This window comes from Sminthopsis crassicaudata, chromosome 2 (assembly GCF_048593235.1).
Source record: "Sminthopsis crassicaudata isolate SCR6 chromosome 2, ASM4859323v1, whole genome shotgun sequence".
Lineage (NCBI taxonomy): Eukaryota > Metazoa > Chordata > Mammalia > Dasyuromorphia > Dasyuridae > Sminthopsis > Sminthopsis crassicaudata.
In genome coordinates this window covers 140,354,395-140,370,675 of record NC_133618.1, presented here as the reverse complement: position 1 = coordinate 140,370,675, position 16,281 = coordinate 140,354,395, and the positions used below count along the sequence as shown (strand labels likewise).

The 16,281-nt window shown below is 36.5% G+C and overlaps 1 long non-coding RNA gene across 1 annotated transcript in view; it reads right to left on the bottom strand.

Moving 5' to 3' along the window:
- Window positions 1-16,281, bottom strand: part of LOC141553279 (uncharacterized) — a 75,855-nt gene that overhangs the window by 25,089 nt on the left and 34,485 nt on the right. The window contains exon 2 of the long non-coding RNA XR_012485365.1: window positions 13,464-13,583. This is a non-coding gene — a long non-coding RNA (uncharacterized LOC141553279). The remainder of the gene's footprint in view (window positions 1-13,463; window positions 13,584-16,281) is intronic.

The window sequence follows — 16,281 nt, the reverse complement described above, 5'->3', positions numbered from 1 at the left end:
TGAAGATCAAATGAGACAGTATTTGTAAAGCACTTAGCATATATTAAACAAGAGGCACATAGCCCATAAATGTTTGTTCCTTTCCCTCTCCCTTTTTATTTCCAATGCTTATTAAATGCCTTCATATGGCAGGTGTTTAATACATATTTCTTGACTGACTGGCTCACTGATTGATTGATTAATTCCTCAAAGCTTGGACTAGGAAAAAAGGAGGATACATATTTTGTCTATTTTTAAGAAGCATAGAGATATAGAATAATAGAACTAGAAAATGTCTGAGTTCATATAGTCAGAGGTTGTAAATTTAAATCTGGAAGAAACATTTTCTACTGTTGGAAAAAATGGGAGGTCTAATCCCATATTATAGATAGATAATCTGAAGACCACAAGTATTCAGACAATTCATACCAATAGTAAATACAAGCTAGAAGATGAATCTGAACCCCATTCATATGACTCTAAAGTCAATGATCTATCTCTTTTACTACACTGCTTTTCCAATCCCTTCAATTTATAGATAAGGAAACTGAGGCACAGAGTATTTTTTTAATCTCTTCCCTTCCCCCTATCATATATGGCTTCTGCTCCCAGGAATAAACAAAATAAAAGAAGCTGAATCATTAACTCAGAATAAACAGAGTGATATTAAAATTCTCTAAAGAAAAAGGCAACCACCACTCATTCCTTTTTAACTCATCCCACATCAAAGCATGGCCTTTCTCCAAAATCTCAGGGTTAGTGTGTGTTTGTCTTTGTGAAATTTGGCCCTGGCAAAGATCATGATTGTTTTTCCTTTTATGAGGTTTACTTTATAGAAGAAAAAAGATTCATGGGGAGTATGAGTAGGCTGCAGTCTATTACCAATGATGACTGGCAAGTAAGAAGTAGCATAAAAGAGATCTCAGGTTCACAGATTTTAAGCTGAAAGGCACTTTAGAGGCCACTTAGTCTGACCAACTCATTTTACATATTGAAGAAACTAAAGACCTGAGAATTTTAGCATTTACCTAAGGTAAATGATATATGGGTAATAGCCAATACAAATGATATTTATAATAAAGTTTTAAATGCCAAATCCAGCACTCATTGTCAAAGAGAGGAGTGACTAAGGTTCCTTAATGCCAAATTCAGTGCTCACTGTCAAAAATAGATTTGAAGAAAAAGGAAACTATTCATGTTGGGAGAAATAAGAATAATAGATGGACAGCTTGAGAGTTAGATTAAGACATGGAAAGTATTAAAAGATGTAAAGTCCTTCAGTACATTGAATAGAGTTTCTCCAAAGAATTTATGGAAGAATATGGAGAATGACATAGAATGAGAAAACAAAAATGAGTCATGATTTGAACCAATGGAAAACACTGAAGAGATCACAAACTCATTACGGTAGTTGTCACATGCCCAAATTGATTAAGATGCAAATTAGTGGGGACAAATATAAAGGCTTACATTTGAATTCAAAAATTCAACTTCACAAGTTCAAAATGGGAGTTCTAAGGCTAAATAATAGGCAATCGGAAAAAAAAAAAAAAGATCTGAAGCTTTTAGGAAACTGTAAAAATGAGTTAATGGCCATAAGACACACACAAGAAGATATGACCAACATACTACAGGCCTTTCATTCTCTAAGACTTTTAATATTGGACTTTTAATTTAATAGACCAATTCAAGTGATGCTAGTCCCAATGGTCTTGTGATAAAAAGAGCCATTTGCATCCAGAGAGAGGACTGTGGGAACTGAGTGTGGATCACAACATAGTATTTTCATTTTTTGTTGGTTTTTGCTCATTTTGTTTTCTTTCTCATTTTTTTCTCTTTGATATGATTTTTCTTGTGCAACATGATAATTGTGGAAATATTTATAGAAGAATTGCACATATATTGGATTACTTGCCATCTAGGGGAGAGGGTGGAGGGAAGGGAGAGAGAGAAAAATTAGAAACCAAAGTTTTGCAAGGATGAATGTTGAAAACTACTTATGCATATGTTTTAAAAATAAAAAAGCTTTAATAAAAAAATAAAATTTAAAAAGTAGGGTTATTTACCTAGAAATTCTCCATATTAGTGAAATCACAAGAATAGTCCAATCCATTCCACTGAATCTTCTACTGAGGCATTTTGCTGGTTATCCTTCACCCTTTCCATGCCTGCCCTTTATACTTTTTGGAAATGTATCCTTGACAAACTTGTGCCACTTTTTTACAAAACACTTTCTTGATCTTCTGTTATAATTTGATATAAATTTTATTCTTTTCTAGTAGAAAAGAAGCTTCCTAAAGGGTGTGATTGTTTTTCCCTATTATCTGTATCTCTTCCTTCTTTCCCTACCTCCCACCCCAGCCTAGAATCTTAAATAGAGTGGGCATTTAACAAATGCTTGTTGAATTGAATAGAATTCTGGCATTTGAGTAACTGCTAGTAATGTGATACAACTTATTTTTAATAAGCTCACAAGTTCCCTCTGTCATTCTGATTCTTCCTAAGTCCTTCAATGACTCATAGCCAAATGGCATCACCAGGATGATTTTGGCATTGAATGGATGGATGGCTTTGGTGGACATTCAAGAGCACAATGATTGTAATAAAATCTTCTATGTCTATTCTTATTGATGAGGAGATAGTCTTAGAGTCCTAGGATTTGGGGAAGTTGGAGTAGGGGATGGGGGATGATGAAGAAAGCATAGTAGGATTCAAAGAGCCCTAGATCTGAACCATAAGGCCTAGGTTTGAATTCCAAATATGCTCCTTCCAATTCAACCTTGGCCAAATGACTTAACCCATCTGGGCTTCAGTTACCTCATCTGTTGAATAAAAACGGTTAGACTAATATCCCAAAGAGGCTATCTACATATGATGATGAATATACAGGAATCATTGAAGACAAATTGCCTAAAACAAGGGATAAGATGATGGAAAAGGTAAAACCTGTAGATTATAATCTATTTGAGGGAAGAATTTTTTTTCAATTTGTCTTTATATCTCCAGTAACTAGTACTATGCTTTAAGGGTCCAGACCTGGAACTGTTTGAATTCTGCTTGTGGAAACTTCTTCCACAGAGGCAAATTGGCAATTTGTCTGTAACTTAGACTCTCAGAGAGTAGCCTAGTGTTCTGAGACCTTAAGTGCCTTGCCCATGGGAAAACAGTTAACATTTAATAGAATTCATTTTCCTGATTCTAAGACTGAGTCCTTACCCACCATGAATAAATGAACAAATGAGTGAAATTTCTAAGCAATGCCATTTTATTTTTCTTGCTTTTCTGTAACATAGCTAATATACAAACATGTTTTGCATAACTTCACATGTGAAATGGGCATCATATTACTTGCCTTTTCAATAGGTGGGGGGGGGGCTGGAGGGAGAAATAATTTGGAATGAAATTTTTTTTTTGCTTTTTTTGCTAAGGCAGTTGGAGTTAAGTAACTTGCCCAGGGTTACACAGCTAGGAAGTATTAAGTGCCTGAGATCAGATTTGAACTCAGGTCTTCCTGATTTCAGGGCTGATGCTCTATCCATTGCACCACTTAGCTGCCTCCAAACACAAAATTTTTAAATTAATATTTAAAAACTGTTTAGATTAAACAAACAAATAATTGCTGGGTGTCAAGCATTATGCAATAAAAAGACAAATGGAAAAGTTAGACAACCCCTGGCCTCAAAGAGATTACATGTAATTGAAGGAGAACACATACATTTGCACTAGACTACACTGCCTAGGCCATGCTCATACATTATAAGTGTTTTTTAAAATGCTTGCAAGTTTATATTGTATGGAGTTGTCTGGGTTGTAATCCGTGGTTTGAGAGTCAGGAAGATCAGATCTCAAATCTTATTTCTGATGCTCACTAGCTCTGTGACCATGGACACATCAAATAATGTCTCTGAGCCTTATTCCTTCATCTGTAAAAATAAAGATTAGCATAGCTGTAATACCTAACTTACAGGATTGTTGTGAGGTTCAGACAAGATGCTTGTATAAGTCACTGCAAATATTAAAACATGTTATAAATGCCAGTTATTATTAGTAATATTTTTATTCTCAAGAACAGCATTGCCTCTAGGACATCACTTCCTCCCTTCACCCATCCACTCAAAGCTCCAGGGCAGAACAACAAAAAAAAGCCATTTCCACATCCCCCACCCCAGGGAATACCACCACCCTCCTTGGCAGCCTCTAGTCAAACAAAGGCTAGAGTGGGCGTCTAGAGAGTATGACTCATGGGCCAGGAAAAGAGGGAAAATGAGGTATAGAGGGGAAGGGATGGAACATTAGTATAATAAGAACCTGGCTGATCACTCCCCCCCTTTCTTATTATTTCAGGATTATTGTAATTTCATGCAAACTGTCCTTTCTCCCAACACTGCTTCTGACAGCCACGACACTTGTTTGGTGCTGGCCCCCAGCAATGCTAATAAACAGCTTCCGGATCATTTTTATTCATTTTGTGCATTTCATTCACAGTACTTCATGTGACTTATGTAGCCCCTGCAGCTCATATTTCTATTTGAATTGCAGGGCAAGTAGTGAGTTTTAACATTCCAACTGCACACACATTCTTCTTTCCCTCCAAATGAAAGATCATTTGAACTTTGAATTGCATTAGCATGACATTTTTCTACTAAATTACCCTGACTGCACTCAACAGCCTGAAAAGAAACAAACCTCTTTTAACTCTATAGGTTATACGAATGAATAAATACTGGAGGTAATACAGGTGGAGAGAAGAGAGGCACCCAGTGGGGCTTGGTATTTTCCCCTGCAGTGAGGAAGCCCATCTGTGATGCTTCCCAGAAAGCCAGGAACAAACCATTCCAAGTTACATCTTAGTTGAAGCATTTAGATAAATAAAGCAAAAAGCCAATGCCCTCTTTGTCTCCAGAAAAAGGTAGGGCAATTTGACCCTCACAGGTAGAATTCAAGTGGGTGCTGCTGATCCCATATCTTGTTATTACTCTAGACCTCCCTTTTAATTTTTCCTTTCTATAAGTTATCAATTTAAACTAAAATCAATACCAGGAACCTCACACTTTACCATTCTAGAATCATTGAGCATGATTCTAGATACAAGGGGTAGGTCTTACTCAAGATCTAAGCTTCAGTTATACTTTGGGCTATCATCTTAGCTCACTGGCAAATCATACTGAAATGTCAGGGTCAGAACAGTAACTTGATCAAGTGCCTTTGGCTGCTCTAAGAAAAAGAATCCAGTAGTCAGAACAGAAATTTCATTTATAGCTTGCCCAGAAAAGACTTAGGGAAGGAAACTAATTATGAAGATGGCAGGTACTGTCAGTGCTTTTTTTCAGTGAAAATATTCAAAGATGTTGCTCCATCTTGCCCAAATTCAAGATATAACTAATGGTTCAGTTACCTTTAGAAAAGAAAAGAAAGAAGTGAGAAGAGTCAGCTTCATTTTGTGTCTGAAGGCAACATAAATAACAGCCCATAGGAAGTATGATTTAAAAAATTTTAAAAGAGACCTTTGGCCCAAAACCAAGCAAAACAAACCCAAATAAGAAAGAAAAGCTCCCTATCATAAACACCAATAGAGCTGAAATTCCTCTAAGGAATTTATGGTGTGTAGAATGGATTGTAACAAGGAGAGACTTCAGGCAAGGACACCTATGAAAAGCTTGCTGCAAAAGAATCCAAGAGGAAAATATTTAGAGTTTGAATTAAGATGATGGCTATGGGCATGATAAAGGGGTTGGGGGAGGAGAAGGGAACAGATTTTTGAGATATTGTAACACTCCAATCAAAGGGATGTTGAGGGGAAGGGAGAAAAAAGAAAAATTCACTCCTAGTGTATTCAGCATGGGTCGCACAACTTAGGCAAGAGGAAAACAAGTATTGAAGATGGTGGAAAGCTTGGCCACTACCCTTGTGAGGAACCCTGAAGGAAAAGGGCATGATTGGAAGCCAGCTCATCAAGCTCCTGTCAGAAAGAACTATAGAAAGCCTCCAAGCTCACCTCTTTGCACATAAACTGGCCCCCATCCATCCTTCTAACTCTTGCCAAACTTAGGAAACTCTTGTGTTTCCTAATGAAATGCAATAATAGATGACATCTTAATATTGGCAAATGAAGACAGAGAATCATAGTATATTAGACCTGGAAAGAACCTTAGAGATTATCCTAGACTAAAGCCCTGATTTTATAGAAAAGGAAACTGATTTCCCAGGAGTGTGTAATCAATGTCACACAAAAAGTAAATGTCAGAACTTGGATTTGGACCCAGATTTGCTGACTCAAACTCTAGAATTCCTTCCACTATACCAGATGACCCTAATATTATTAAATAGTAAATAGCAAGCTAAAGTTCTACTCTGATACCTCATTGTGGCATGGAAATGGTATTGGGTTCACTGAGACTATGCCAGCCGAATGAAATCTCTAGTAGGCTCAAATGTTATAAAGTTTGGCAAAGAAGAAGAAAGAAGAAGAAAGAAGGAGAAGGAGGAGATGAAAGAAGAAGAAGAAAGAAGGAGGAGGAGAAGGAAAAGGAGGAAAAGGAGAAGGAGAAGAAAGAGGAGAAGAGAAGAAAAAAATAGGAGAGGAAAAAGAGAAAGAAGAGAAAAAGAGGAAGGGGAAGGAGAAAGAAGAAAAAAATATATATATAGCATTTCAGGATTTACAAAACACTTTACATTTACATTATTTGATCCTCATAGCTGTCTTTGAGCTAACTATTATTGGCACTATTTTATAACTAAAACTAAGACTGACAGAGATTAAGTGACTTGTCTAAAGTCACTTAGCTAATAAGTATCTGAGACAGAATTTGAAGCCAAATCTTCCTCACTCCAAGTCCAATAATGTTCACTAAGTTATTTTGATTCCCTAGTCTGGCTAGAGGCTATGTCAACTTTTCAAAGGACAGAGAGGCTAATAACCAGCAAAGTAGTTGAACAGATAGCTTCTTTAGCCATGGTAATTCATGAAACGAAGAAAGGTTCAGAGTGCTACTCAGCCCCAGGTAATTCCTTTGTCCTTCCAAAGAGATCAAATAGCAAAGACCAGAATGTGCCAAGCTTCAGCCTTTTTTGATTATCTGTAAACATGAACATAACCACTTACATTCTAACTGTGAGATGCTTGTCCAATGACCTGTAAATTGACATGCTGCTGAAGAACCTGAATCATATTAATATTAATATTCTAATTTTAAATTAAGCTTTACAAAAAGCAAAAGGAAGTCACATATAACTGAAGAATGGCTTATAGGTCTCCTTAGAGAGGAGATTGGATGATTTAGCCAAATTGGTTTTACTTAGTGTCCAAAGACAAGAAAATGACAATTTCATGGAATACTTGTTCATTTTATATTGTACTGCTAATAATCAGCATTTACAAAAAGACCACCACGAAGAAGAATAAATGCATGGAAAAATTTATCAAGGATTCATTTTATGTGCTAAAACTAGGGATACAAGTAAAAAATGAGATAGTAAATGTATTTGAAGTTCATTAATCCCAGAGGATTAAAAAACTGAATATGCATTTTACAGATGAGAAAACTGAGAGACAGGGAGTTTAACTAAATTACCCAAAGTCATACATAAACAGATAACAAGTATCAGAGTCAGTATGTCAACCCAAGTCCTTTTCTCACTTTAAATCTAGCAACAGTAGGAATTCTTCATCCACTCACTGTTTCATGTGTAAATGATTAAGTTGAACTTGCCTGTATTATTCTAGTTGTTATGTAGGAAGTTTGGCAACTATCTGAGACTTGATGCTACAAATACAACTTCTACAAATAGTAGCATCTGGAAAATGTTACCATCTACAGGGAGGTAGCTCTTTTTATTTCAGTTCTGCCCCAGCCATCCTCCATGACAATGACAACATGTCATACTCTTTTATATCTCATACAGTCAGAGGACCTTCAGATCAAGTCACTTGTTACATATTTCAAGGAATCTTGTATAGGAGGTGATGTTGCAAAAGAGCCATTAAGGCAGCATTTTTCCTCTGAATGAATTTTTTTAATGGACAAGTGAGATCACAGTAGGATATTGCATTATATATCTTTCAATTAATTTTGCAATGTAAATAAGGACATGATTTGGTATAGGACATTGTTTGCAAGATCCTGCCTGTTGTTGAAAAAGCACAAACATTGCTCCAAACTTTAAAGGGTAGAGAGTTAATGGGAAATAATGGAGTCTAAAAAATACATGTGAGGGACCTTCAAGTTAGGATGATTTGGATATAAGTATTGACTCTGACATACACTGGCAATGCTACCCAGGTAATCCTTTATGTATTGCAAAATTGTTGCAGACTTATTTTGGTGGAGGGAGTTTCCTCATTTGAAGCTCTCTACATCAATGAGGTCCTTCCCTTCAAATAATAACTAAAGGCTAATAAGTTTGACTCAATTCCTGTCAAGATTCTAGTGTGTACTAACAAAGGATAGTAAGCAAATATATAGAAAAGGAGCTAGCATGGCTTCATTAATAGCAGATCATGCATGCCCTTTGACCCAGCCATCCAAGTACAGGACATATACCATTAGAAGGTCAATGACAGAAATAAATTTCTCATATACAAGATGTCCCAAAAGTTTTTGTACAATTTTATGCTCTTAAATCTGAAAAATGCACCAAGAATTTTGGGACACATAGTATTAAAAAATAGAACAGCACTCTGTGACAGTAGATAGAAATTCTACAACAACAAATTGGAAATAGAGTGGGTACCCACTGATTGGAGAACGGCTGAACAAATTTCAGTATGTGAATGTAATGATACATTATTGTGCTGTAAGACACAACAAATAGGAAGAATTCATTAAAACTAAGGGAAGATGCATAGAGTGATGAGGAGCAAAGAAAGCAAAATCAAAAGAACAATGGGCGCAATGACTACTATGATGCATATAAAAATAATGCTAAGAAACAGCTGAACTCAGGTTAATTGGCAATCAACAATCTTGGTTCTTGAGACCAGAGGATGTAACACTTCCTACTCTCTTAGAAAATTGGGGGACTACAGGTGTGGAAGAGAACATGCTCTCTCAAACTTAGTTGCTTTGTAAGTTAGTTTTACATAAATGTCTTTTCTTTGTTTCAAAGAAATATTCACTGGGAAGGAAGGAATATATTGGGAATAATGATGATGTATAAAACAAATGGCATCTATTTTCAAAGGGGGGAGGACAGCCTGCCTATTCCTTCTTTTTCCTGCTATGGGCATGCCCCCAAAATATATGGAGATTATTCTCCTAAAGTTTTCCTAGAGATCCAGCTAAGTGTCAGAATGGAGATTGTTGGCCTTGGGAATTAAAAAGACATTTCTAATTTAAATCTTGTCCTAGTTATTTATAAGCTTTATGAACCTGAGCAAATAACTTTGCCTCTGGTTGTCTCAGTTTACTCATTTGTAAAATAGGAATAATAGCACCCACCTTCCAGGGTTGTCATGAGAATCAAAAGAGATAATGTATGTCAAATGCTTTGCAAACCTCAAATCACTGTATAAATAACAGTTATCATCATCATCATAATCACTTTAGGTGAGAAAACATACATGGAGATAAATAATTATTAATACCTATTCAAACACTTTTTCTCCCTTAATAATGAGGTCCATGATTTTTTCCCAAGCATTTGGTAACCAATTTCCTTTCAGATATTTGAGAATCATTCTCTTAAAACCCTCAAAACTGTGCTCCTTTCTTCATCACAGATCTCTCTATGTATATGTGGTCTAGTTCTATTCTTTCCATTTTTTTCATTAATGTCACTTCCACCCCATTCCACCTAACACAATAATTACCCTGAAAAATAAATTCTAAAAGTATTCCAGGAATCAAAGTCAAACTCCTTAGCCTGTGTTTAAAAGTCTTAATTCTCTTCCCACCTAGCCTTGTAGATGGTGCAGTAGATAGAACACTGGGCTTCAAGTCAGGAAGATCTCAGCCTTAGATCTTTAGTACCTGAGCAAGTCCTCTTGTTTCTCCCTGCCTCAGTTTCTTCAGCAGTAAAATGAAGATTATGACAATACCTATTTCCCAGGTTGGTTATGAGAATCAAATGAGATATTTGTCATGCACTTGGTCCACAGTAGGTATTTAATAAAGCCTTCCCCCCTTTCTTTCTTTTAGAATATTTGGAAAATAGATTTTCATCTCCAGTATAATAGCAATTCTTTCATTCCCATGATTATTCAAAAGTAACTTCTAGACATTCAGCAATTATATTAATTTCTTTTTTCAAGACTTCTCTTGGCCACATAACTGGAACCCATTGTTGGCAGCTCAATGATGGCTTTCTACTTCCTCTTTTATCTAGGTCACAACTGGCTGTGAAGATACAAAGCAGTTCTAACTAAACCAAGGGACAGCTCACAAGTATGCTGTGGAGAGACATAAGAGAATTGTTTTCATCTTATGCCTCAAGACAATGAGAAACAATCATTTCACGGAAGGCTCGGAACTTACAATATAAAGCCTGAAAACTACTCTGGAATACATGAAAATGTTAAGATAATATATGGGCCATTAACATTTTGTTTGGATCTTCTATTGAAAACTTGTGGAGAAACACAGAAAGAAGTTGTGAATGAACTGTTGTAAGTGTCCACTACTAGGATGTGAAAGGTTCCCACAAACCAATCAGTGGTTTGTTGAAAGCAATAGGCTTTTTTCTTTGGTTTGTTCTGAGGGAAGTGCAAAACAGAAGACCCTATTGCTTAAATAGAAATATTCAGGAGACTGGGAGTCAGGGAAAACAAGAGAAATAGTACTAGCAAATCACAATGAGCCATTCTCACTTCAGCAAGACTTATAAAACTCCAAGCTATCAGAGAGGAGATACTTTTAACCCAAACACCTCTTCACACATGGAACTGAGATTACCAATTCCCAAACAGGATTGAGAACAAAAAAGAATGAAGTATTTCTTCCAAGTTTCCCTAAGAAGTAAGCAGCAGAGCTGGGATTTGAATTAATCAATTCAAATTTTAATTTTTTTAATTTAATTCAGAATGTAATATTCTTTCTGATGAAGTTTTGTCTATTCCGGCTCATTCATTCCCCAACTTCAGCATTTTAAAAAGGATAGGGAGTAGATGCTATCAGCAATGCCTCAGGCATGATGGTTTTTAAGACTGTAGTAAAGAGTCCAAGATAGTCTAAAGCTCCTAGATTTATGCTAATGGATAGCTGGGTCTTGACTGATCCCAGTCAAGATCAGATAAAGTAGATGCTGGATCAGTTCAGGTGTTATGGATGATTTAGGGTCTCAGCTCCTCTAGTATTTTATTTTTAAAAATAAGTAAATAAAGGACCCTACTGATTAGTCTCACATTCTTCCAAGGAAAAGAGTTCCCAGCTAGTGGAAGGAGAAGTTTCAGAAGAGAAGTGGGTCAGAAGCAAGGAGGTGAAATGACTAAAGGATAACCTATTGCACGAAGAAAGACAAGATCAGAAAAATTATAGGTTTGTTCTAGACTATAACAATGTCTGCCTAAAACACCTGGGAAGAAGGTATTGTTATTATTATCTCCTTTATACAGATTAAAAAAAAAAAAAAAAACTGAGGCAGAGTTAAGTAACTTGCTCATTGTCATACAAACTAGTAAAGTGTCTGAAGACAAGATTTTAGGATTTCCTGACTTCAGGCTCAGTGCTCTAACTCCTAACTATCCAGAAGTAGTCCAAGATTTCATGGGGAAAAATTCCTATAGTAAAAAAAAAAAAAAGAAAGAAAGAAAGAAAGAAAAGAAAAAAAAAAATACATACTGAACCAGAAGATTCGGGTTTAAAATCCATCTCTATTATTTACTAGTTGTATGACCTTGAAGAAGATATTTCAGTATCTCTTGGTCTCAATTTTCTCCTCTATATAATAAGAATGTTACTCTAGAACAAGGGTAGATCTGTTAGATAACATAGACTTCTAATCTGGGATTTATGAAGTTATTATTTGTAATAATATTCTGATAATTTTTAACAAAACTGATTTCCTTTGTAATCCCACATGTTTTGTTTTATTTATTTAAGAACATTATTATGAGAAAGGGTCCAAGGCCTCACCAGACTGACTGCCAAATGGTTAGAACTCCTGCAAAGGTCCCTTTCAGCTCTGAGACCTATGATCTTATGAATGCTACAAATGTGGAGTTAAGTAAGGCAAGCTATGGTTTGCATCAGTAGAAAAATACAGACGATGGTTGTACTCCAGGAACTTTGTGTGATCTGGTCACAGACTAATAGCTTTCATGGCCACACTACTCTGGGTTTTCTCTGGCTTTCTCTAGCCCACCCAAGGATGTTCATTATTTTGTTAATCTCATCATCCTCTAGGGCATTTAAGTAGTACAATGGATAGATTGTGATATGTTCCTATGATTCTATGTTTTCACTAGTATTGATACAATGTCAGAATAGAAACTTCTATCTTAAACCAGCAAACCTTTTTACTAGAACCAAGAGTTAGATGCGAATGGAGAGCTCAAAGGATTCCTATTCCAGAGAAGCTGATCCAATAAAACAGCGGTTGGAAGAGATATGTTAAGCAAAAGTTAAGGCTGTTGGAGTTACAATAAAAGTGCCATTGGGCCTGGAGAGCTGGAAGAAACTACACTCAGACCCCATAAGCAAGAATTTCAGGTCTTTGGCTAGTTTTTGGTTGAATGGGAACCAACCCAACCACAAGGGGCCAAAATTGAGCCACGAATGACTTATGAAAAGTATGAATTCCAAAAACTACACACGAAGACACACACACACAACACACACGTATATGTGTGTTGTGTGTGTGTATGTGTGTGTGTATAAAACAGTATGATTTTCATGCCTGAAGTCATGTGGTTTAAAAGGAAGAGATTAGCCATAGAGCAGCAGAAACTAGATAAGGCCATAAAGCCACCTAAAACCAAACAATGGAAATATTCTAGATTTCCAATCCTAAAAGTATGTTACACATACAATAAGAACAACACATAATCATGCTCACAAACTATCTCCATGGGTTGTAAGTGAAGGCAATTTCTGCATAGAAGAAGATAAGAAAGAAGACTAGGGAAAAGTAAAATGTTCAGAAAAACTTGAAAATCCATGCTACAAACAACATTATGAGCTTGAGGATCTTAAAGGAGACATCAAATGATTTCTAAAGCCCTTGCAAGTATAAAATTCTCTGCTCTTAAAATCATACCAATGAAACAACAGAAATGGACCTCACATTCCAGGACTTTTATTCAATTACAGAAAGCTGTCATTTTGAGCCACCTGCACAGTAGTATGCAGAGCATTAAATATAAAAGAATGATAGGTTAACAATTTGTCCCAGGACCATTTCTATCTGAACTCTATCAAATAAAGATGAAAAGAATGAGATGAATAATTACAGTTCTTTCTCTACAATCATCCTTTGTCTCAGCTTGCATGGAAGTAATCCTGAGGTCTCAAAGGTTAAGTCAATATAATAAAACTTCTCAAAGTACTCACCAAGCTGGGAAGGTTTCCAGTAAAATTTCAGTTACAGATGTTGTATTAGAGGACAAGCAGAGTTAATTGTGAAGAGGGTCCACAATCAGAAGTGAATCTCTTGCTGGCTGCTCCTCAATTCTTTTTGGAAGAGAGAGCATGGATGTATATTGGATTAATAGCAATAATAATAACTAACATTTATATATTGCCTACTATTTGCCATCTACTGTTCTAAGTATTTAAATATATATCTCATCTGATTCTCACAATAGTCCTTGGAGTTATTACTATTATTATTTCCAACCAAATATTAGCTATTAGTAGTAGTAGTAGGTATTATTATTACTCTCCACTTTATTGAGGCAACTGAGTTGATTAACTTGCCCAAGACCACAAAAGGTCACAGAGAGCTGGTCTCACAGCCAAGAAGACCTGAGTCAAGTTTTGCTTCTGATCTATACTTGCTACAAGACCCAGGACAGGGTCTTAGCTGTCTAGGCAAAGAAGAGATTGCCCTGATAAATAGAGTTTCTTCATCCAGGTGTTCCTTATACCAAGGAAATCACAGGTGCAGTTTCCATCTCAATTCCTCTAGGTACTTAGGCAAATCAAATCAAATTAACAAGAATGCATTAAGAGTTTATTATGTGGCAGGCACTATAGTAAGTTTTGAGGATACAAACCATGAGGTCTTCAAGGAGCTCCTATCCTAATGGGTGGAGGTAAAACAAACAAACGACAATGTGTGTTCAATTATATCCAGGATGAATTGAAGATAATTTCAAAGGGGAGATATTAGCAAGGAAAGGGAAATGGCTCTTGAGTAAGATATTAGCAGAGGCTTGAAGGAAGCCAAGAGATGGCAGTGAAAAGGGCTAGAGAATTCCAGACACAGGGAATAGCTGATAAAAAGGTATGATGTGAGAGATAGTGTTGGGTTTCAGAACAACACGAAAGCTAGTTTAGGAAAGGCTTCTTGCAGAAGAAGGAACTTGATGAGACTTAGCTATAACTACTGACTCTAAGTACTGTTCAAGACTCAGAGGACCTCAGCTTGAGATAGCCTCAGATTGTGACCATCCATTTCAACTACCATCAAGCTAACAAGGGGAACATCGCAGGGTATTCCCTAAGTCACAGACGCCTTCAAGGCCAGCCTAACTTGGACATGTAATTCTTGAGTTCCTGACAATTCAATTTCAATGAATCAGAATCAGAGAATGAGAGTAGTGGCTCTTATGATTGAGAATCAGGTAGGCTGTTATCACTTCCTACTCTGTAGCCATGGACAGGTCAGTGAGTAAGAGGTGCCTGCCTAGGTAGAACTGTAGGCTTTGCTGATTCCTCAGATGTCTGGAACAACTGTTATCACAAATATCAGAATGTGGGGAAAGGAAGGAACTCAGTGAAGATGTTTCAGTACAGCTAGGGTTCTGCTTTTAAAGCTACGAGCCACCGCCTTAAAGGAGGTAGACAATCCTGCCTTTGAACAGGAGGAAAGGAGCATGTAGCCCTACAAGATTGTAAAAATAGGGAAAGTTTGGAGACCCAACAGGGAAAGAAACAAAGTCAAGGTGGGTTGGTACCAGATCTACAGAGTACCAAAATTAATAGGGAATAAGTTGTTCCAGAGTCTATAATTGATCCAGAAGCATTGACAGGAAACTGACCAATTTTCCTGACACAAGGTGATTTTCCTAAGATTTAGTCCTGTTTTTTTTTTTAAGTGCAGTTGTTTTCAATGTCATCCTCCCCAAGCTGGTATTGATGGGGACAACATGATCATAGGTAACATCCACCAAGTTTCATCCTGACTCATTTGTCCCTGTCAGGCCATGAACCTGTCCACTCTATTTTCCCCAGAAGAATAACAATCTCCTACAGCTAATAAATGGATAGGCTGAGACTTCTATCCTTAAAGTCCAATGTTCTTTTCATTATATCTTAAAAGCATTTCATCAAATATTATCCTTTATGACTATAAAGCAAGGGATTAGAAAATTACTAACTGATCCTAATCTGTCAATTAGGATAGATACTCATCTGCTTTTAAGTACAAACTGGCCTAGAGACAGGGAGATAGCCGAGGACCTCTAGAAATATAAAATTTTATCACATCTATTGATGCATTCCTATTTTCTAATATCCACCTATACAAATACTCTTTCTCTCAGGTTACTCTCTTTCCTAATTTCTCCACACACCTAGATGTGCATGCACACAAGTCAACAAATAAAGTCAACTAGTATTTATTAAGAGCTTGTTATGTGTCAGACCCTGTGCTAAGTACTCAGGATACAAAGACAAAAACAGCCTCTACTCTCAAGAAACTCAGTATCTTGGGGGAAGACAAGAAGCAAATAACTGTGCACACCCACACACAGACACTGGATGGATAGGTAGGTAGATAGATAGACAGTCAGATAGAAACATATATATATATATATATATATATATATATATATATTTTACATATACATATAAATCAGAAAATTTACCATTTACCAACATGTATGTATACCAGAAAAATTAGAGATAAGTAATAGAAAGAAAATACTAAGACAGAATTGAGAAGATTTTACAGAAGGTAGGATTTGAGCTGATACTCAAAGGAAGCCAGAGAAGATAGGAGGTAGAGAAAAGAAGGGAGAGTGTTCCAGGAATAGGGGGGACAGATGGGGAAAATATACTTAGCCAAGAGATGGAGTATCGTATCATATGCATTGTAGGAAGAAGAATAGATCTCATTCTCCCTCTCCTTCTCTCTCTCTCCCTCCTTTTCTCTTTTTCCCTCTCTCCTTCCCTCTCTTCCTCTCCCTCTTCCTCTCTCCCTCTC